This window comes from Schistocerca piceifrons, chromosome 3 (genome assembly GCF_021461385.2).
Source record: "Schistocerca piceifrons isolate TAMUIC-IGC-003096 chromosome 3, iqSchPice1.1, whole genome shotgun sequence".
In the NCBI taxonomy this organism is placed as follows: Eukaryota; Metazoa; Arthropoda; class Insecta; order Orthoptera; family Acrididae; genus Schistocerca; species Schistocerca piceifrons.
This window is the reverse complement of record NC_060140.1, coordinates 720,528,930-720,534,966: the sequence shown is the minus strand read 5'-3', so window position 1 is coordinate 720,534,966 and position 6,037 is coordinate 720,528,930. Positions and strand designations below refer to the sequence as shown.

The following is a 6,037-nucleotide window of genomic DNA, read 5'->3' as shown; positions in this document are numbered from 1 at the left end:
ACTGCAGAAAATGATGTCTTATTTTACAAAGTTTTTTTGTCTTTTAATTTTTGTGAGAAATACAGGGATTTTAAACATCGTCTTAACTCTCTCAAGTCGTTTTACATAGTCGTGTACTGTCTTTTAACTTTTTGTCAAGATGTATTTTTTTTCCTTCAGCTTATTTATCGTAAACTATACGTTCGGATGTCGAGAAGTTTAGTTTCCTTTGCCAACCTTCTAATTGCACATCTACATCTAAGAGAGCGTTCATTTTCGTGCGTCGCTGGTTAAAGACATTCCACACCAAGATTTTCCGTCCACTCATTGACAATATTGTCTGCGAATTTCGTGTTTTCTCCATCGGGCTCTTCCTCCCTTCTTACGCCTCATCAACACTGGTAGAAGATGTGGCACTGCAGTGCACATGCGGATAAACAATCGCACTTCTTCTCTGTCCCCGTATTCCTCCGTCAATCCTTCTTGTATTTTCTTCCGCAGATATTGATTGAACTGAAAATAACAACCGAAAAGGGGTGTTCTAGCAGTCCAGAAAAAAGTAAGTCATATGTATTTTGACCTTTGTCTGGGAACAAAGCAAATAAAACGGGAAATGCCTTCGTCTCCTCTTCTGCGCTTCCGATGTCAACGTGCATGGTGCACAGCTGTTTTTCCAACTGTCTAATTTCTCGTCCAAAAAATACTTCCGTTATCACACAGGATTTTCTCCGTCGCTTCACAACCGAACACCAGGATTCTTTTGTCACTATTCTGAAAACTATTAGCTTCAGTCAATTTGAAAATGTCTTCGCTCAGTTGAATCTCGGAATTAGTTCGAGGCTTCGGGGTCGTCCCAGTCGCTTCCCTTCTCGCTTTACAGAATACAGTGTTGGAGTTCTCATAATTTGTCGTATTTGCAACGAAATCCAAACCTTTGTCTTCCAGATCTTCATACTTCTCTCTAAAAATTTGGGGAGCAACCACTGCCTTTTCTTCGTGGACTCTTTTACCTGCATATCTTCCTCGTCAGGTGGGCGAGAATGTTACTGTTCAGCCACGTTTCTCTAATTTGCCATTTTTAAACGCCCTCTGTGTTTACTCTGTTCGTAATTCACGGAAAACCAGTTCGTCTACTCATCTCATTTTCCGGGCACCCGGCAGCGACACCACGGTTTCCCTTCCGTTATTGTAATGATTTCCACCATTACTCAGCCAACACATCCGCTGCTGGTGAACGATTGGCGTGAATCAACAGTGGGGGAGGCTCTGGACGGAAAACTGATTGCTCGAGATCCCGCAGTACCTGCGGCACCTACGGTAGGTTCGGAAGCACCACGGTCGGAAAGTCCACGTAGCCGTAAGCTTCTGTCGTGCCTGGAGAAAAAGTGCCGGTCTCCCCTTAACCCTACTAAGTGGCTGCTAATGTTTTCCAGCAATTGTAAGTAAACCTTGGAAAACTGTTTCAGGAAGCATCTCTTTGAGTGCTATTGTTACGAGCTTCAAATGGTCAGTGGAAATGTTTGAATTCTGTTTCTGAGGCAGGTTGGGCCGCAAGGCTTCAGTATTAAAATAACTTCTTATAGCGGTTTTGGAACTAGTAAAGTCGTAGGTCTGCCGACAGCCCTCACGAAGGTTGCTGGTTAGTCATGGGTCCTGTGGGACAGAGAGGGTGTTTCAAAACAGTGTTGACTGTATCATGTTGGAGTAGGTGGTGTTTACGTATCCGTAAAATTGTTCTGCCTATGCGGAAAGCTTCGACAGCGCTTTCGCGCTTCCGTGCACTCGCTTGTGAATCGGCTCTTTCATTTTTCGTTATTGTTGGCGAGTGTTGTGGGGTTACACGTATTGTGTTTCCTACACAGTAACGCTGCATACCAGTGCGTGGAGCCATTAGTTAGCTAAAACACGATAAATTCCCCACGTTACAGTGCATATTTGGAGTGCAGTGTCAGAAAGGAGAACAACAGACCGTATCCTGTTTTTTTTTTGTGGAGGAGGCGATCGGCAACAGCTGCTAGAAATAAGTAGGAGATGGTATAGTGACTGTTTGCGGTGCTGGTATTTGCGGTATAGTGAGTCTTTTAAAAGTAGCTGCATTAACATAACGTTTCGTGTTCTGGTCGATAAATATGAATCTTGTAGTCAAGTTTGATGAAAGGAGCCTTTATACATTTCGCATATGTCCTTTATAGTTTATTTAACAGTGTTTTGGGAATAGAAGGTGTTACCACTACCTTGCCACTACATTGGTGCCAAAAAGAGAACTAGGATTCTTGTTTTCCTTGAGTAGCAGCAGCGCTCATACTGATGTCAGTGTCTGCATGTCTTTTTCTTTTCTTTCTTTTGCTTGTGCCGTTATTCCCGCGTTTGCGCAGGGTCGGCATGGTTGATCGGATGTGGCAATGTTAGTTGAAGGGGTGGCCGGATGCCCCTCTTGCCGCCACCCCGTACCCCCAGGGAAGGAAATAGTGTACCCCAACTGTCTGCGACTAGTGTAATCCGTGGAATAGTGGGAAAGTGTTCAGATGTCTGCGAGCCGTGTAACTGAGGTGGGACATGGGGACCAGCCCGGTGTTCACCTAGGGGGATGTGGAAAATCGCCTAAAAACCACATACAGGCTGGCCGGCACACCGGCCCTCCTCGGCGGATTCGATCCAGGGCCGGCGCACCTACCCGAGTCCAGGAAGCAGCGAGTTAGCGCGCTCGACTAAGCTGTCGGGTCGATATCACTGTCTGCATGTAACTGAACATTGATGTAGTTTTCTGGGTCTGTATTAGAGAACGAAACATTTTAATTGAAACAAATTACATATATTACAGATTTCGTGTTCTTTTCATTCTGAAGAAAAGCCTAAGCGTTTGTAGTTATGTTTCGCTGTTGAACATGTTCCGTCTTTCGCCGATAGTCAACATTGTTTGCAAACACTGGAACTTTTCCCCCGATAAGACTTGCATTTTTTCCTTGGCCACACGACTCGTTAGTCCTAAAAAATTAAACTGCTTCAGAGCAGGCCATGAAGGCCCAACGGTACTGGCTGGCCGCCGTCTCATCCTCAGCCCACAGGTATCACGGGATGCGGATATGGAGGGGAATGTGGTCAGCACACTGCTCTCCCGGCCGTATGTCAGTTTACGAGACCGGAGCCGCTACTTCTCAATCAAGCAGCTCTCAAGGGCTGAGTGCACCCCGCTTGCCAGCAGCGCTCGGAAGACCGGATGGTCACCCATCCAGGTTCTTGCCCAGCCCGACAGCGCTTAACTTCGGTGATCTGACGGGAACCGGTGCTACCATTGCGGCAAGGCCGTTGGCACTCGTTAGACCTATCTTGCAGAAATAATAAAATTATGGATGGCCGCCTTTTGTATCTTGTTCCTGACAATCTTTGAAATTAAATGTGTGCGACTTGTTTGAACTAGAACGAGTCACAAAGTTTGGGTTCCGCTGCGGTCGCCAGCAACACTTCTCCTCTGAAAGCAAAGCTACAGGCATTCCAGTGACGTAAAAATGTGTTGTCCTCAGTGCACGAGAGACGTAGAGGTTACTCGCTCCGCAACACTCCTCTCATAGCGGCAATCGAGGATAGCTGACAGATGCAGGTGGTATCCGGAAAGCACAAGTACAGAACACACAGGATATTATTGAAGCAACGTATTTTTGTTGGCGTATCTGAATCTTACTATTTATTCAGCCAGAAATCCACGCTTAGAGGAAACTTGTTTGTACTATAGTCAATGAAAATGGGTGTTCGTTGCACGTTAGTGCTATTAAATTTTACACTTGCTTGACAGGCGGCACTAAAATGGAAATGTGGCAACAGAATAAGAAATAACATTTATTAACAGACTGTTATAAGCTTTACTTAACTTTGGTATCAGTTTGCTGTCTGGCACTTGATATTTTGTACCTAGTACAATGAAATCTAAATAACTTTGCTGTCGCTTGGCTGTCTATGGCATTGTCATTATGACTGAAAGTAATTACGCAGACACTCATGATTGCCTGTGTGTATTATTTCGTAAATAGCGACTGCTAAGCCGTGACTGTTGTCTTCTGAACGGACCTCGCGGAGCTGTGCTATGTAGCGTAATTACAGGAAACGCTGGCACAGTAGGAACGGCTGGGCTGCAGAAACTGAACTGAGCCGGCGACAGGCACTTAACTGCTTCCTCTTTTCTGCCAGTCGGCAGAAGGATCTCTGTCTTCGCCAGTGCTAGGCGGGAGGAAGGTAGTCCGCGGTTGACGGCGCCCTCTTTGGCGGCTGGCAATGCTATTGCCGGACGAATACAACGCACTAATGAACGTGGCGCGGAAGCAGAAAGTAGTTCCGATTAGCGAGTGCCATCTGGAGGCTGCTGCTTGGAACTGAGAGGCGCCAGGTTTTGTGGTTATGCCTGTGCCTGCGTGGTGGCGGCCTCTCGTGCTTTTGTTGTGTTGCTCTTCAGTGTGGCACACTTCAATTATCAGATTAACTTAATCATAAAACTCTGCAGACTGCTACTGCAATCCTTTTATTATGACCTCATGAAACTCAGCATTACTTTCAAAAGTCTTTTCATCCGTATGATACACCACTTGAAATAAGTTAGTCTTCTTGAAGCGTAGATGAATCAGATCTTACCACTCAGTGTTCGCGTGCATCAAACTGACAATGCGGACAGATTTTCTCAGCGTTTTCTAATAGCTGGACACAGTTTTTGTCACTCTCCCCACAGACATTTATAATACAAATACGTCCACGAGTCATAAATGTGACGAAAAAATTTAATGTTTGTGTTGTTTCTCAAAATAATAATTCCCTTGGTTATTTTGAGGAAAGTTCAAGTTCTGTGCTATTACCTTCAGTTGTCGTGTATCCCCTGATGTGGAGCCACCAATACAAGTTACATCGCTCGTCAGAATGCAGGCCAGAAAATTCTCTCTTTCTCGAACTTCTCAGAGGAGGGATCAGGTCTCCTTCTCCCCATATTTATATTTTTCGTTGTTTCACTAAATCTGTTCACGTCAGGGGCGGTACAGCTTCTGTGTAAAAATAGTGCCCGATTTCTTTTCTTGTTCCTACCAAACTTGCTTTATATAAAGACCTTTCGTCGTTAGCTGCCTCTTACCACTGATAGGTTGTGTCCATCAAATGCACTGCGTAGACAGAATTTCTTACAGTTTTCTCTTTTTAATTGCCCAGACAAAGATTTTGTCACCCGCACTGTAGGCGTAATTTGTAATAGTGTTTTCTCGAGACATAGATGTGACGAGAAACGTTTATACTGTTTCCAAAAATAATGGCTGCGTTAGAAGAAGGTAGGCTCTATGTTCAAACGGAAATTACTGGTTTCTGTAATACAGATGTGCACTAATGATCGCTCACTTATGTTTCAGAAGAAGATTGATAGTACGGGGAATTTCCTATAGCCTATCATTTTCAAATTTAGCTGTTTAAGGTTTTTTTCTGCAGATATGTATACATATTTGCTTATTGACCACATGTATGCCTAATCGACGAAGAAAGTAGGTTACCGTTTAATTTTTTTTTCGAAGGAATCATCCTATGATGCTCCTGACCTGGTTTAGGGAAACGACGGAATGTCGATTTTCGATCTGAAGCCTAATGTTTCAGCATGCGAGTACAGTGCTTAAACCACTGTGGCCTCCTCGCTCAGTGAAAGTGGCGACGTTACTTTCGGAAAGGTGTGGCTAAAATAGACTTATAGTGTGAGCGTGTGTCTACGCCCACATGGCTTCCACACAGCAAGTTTGCGAAGGCAAAAAGTGTAAGAAAATCATTCAAAGTTTCTCTTGGTGAGACACATGGAGTTTATTTGTGTCATTTACAGTTTTTCACCTATAATAGTTTTGAAGCGTATGGGGACGTTATGCATGTAAGAAGCAGCGTACCTATCGACATGTGAACATGGTGAACTCGTTACTAAGGAACTACAGAATGTAAATAGAACTTGTCACTTTATTTAGAAAAGTGGAACCCCCCTCCCATATGATACTAATAACAACGGAAGACACTAGGAGGCCGCAGAAAGCTATTGGAGTGTAGCACAAACACATTC

The 6,037-nt window shown here is 44.3% G+C and overlaps 1 pseudogene; it reads right to left on the bottom strand.

Moving 5' to 3' along the window:
• Positions 1-3,172: 3,172 nt before the first annotated feature.
• On the bottom strand, positions 3,173-3,290 carry LOC124790675 (annotated as a pseudogene).
• Positions 3,291-6,037: the final 2,747 nt, after the last annotated feature.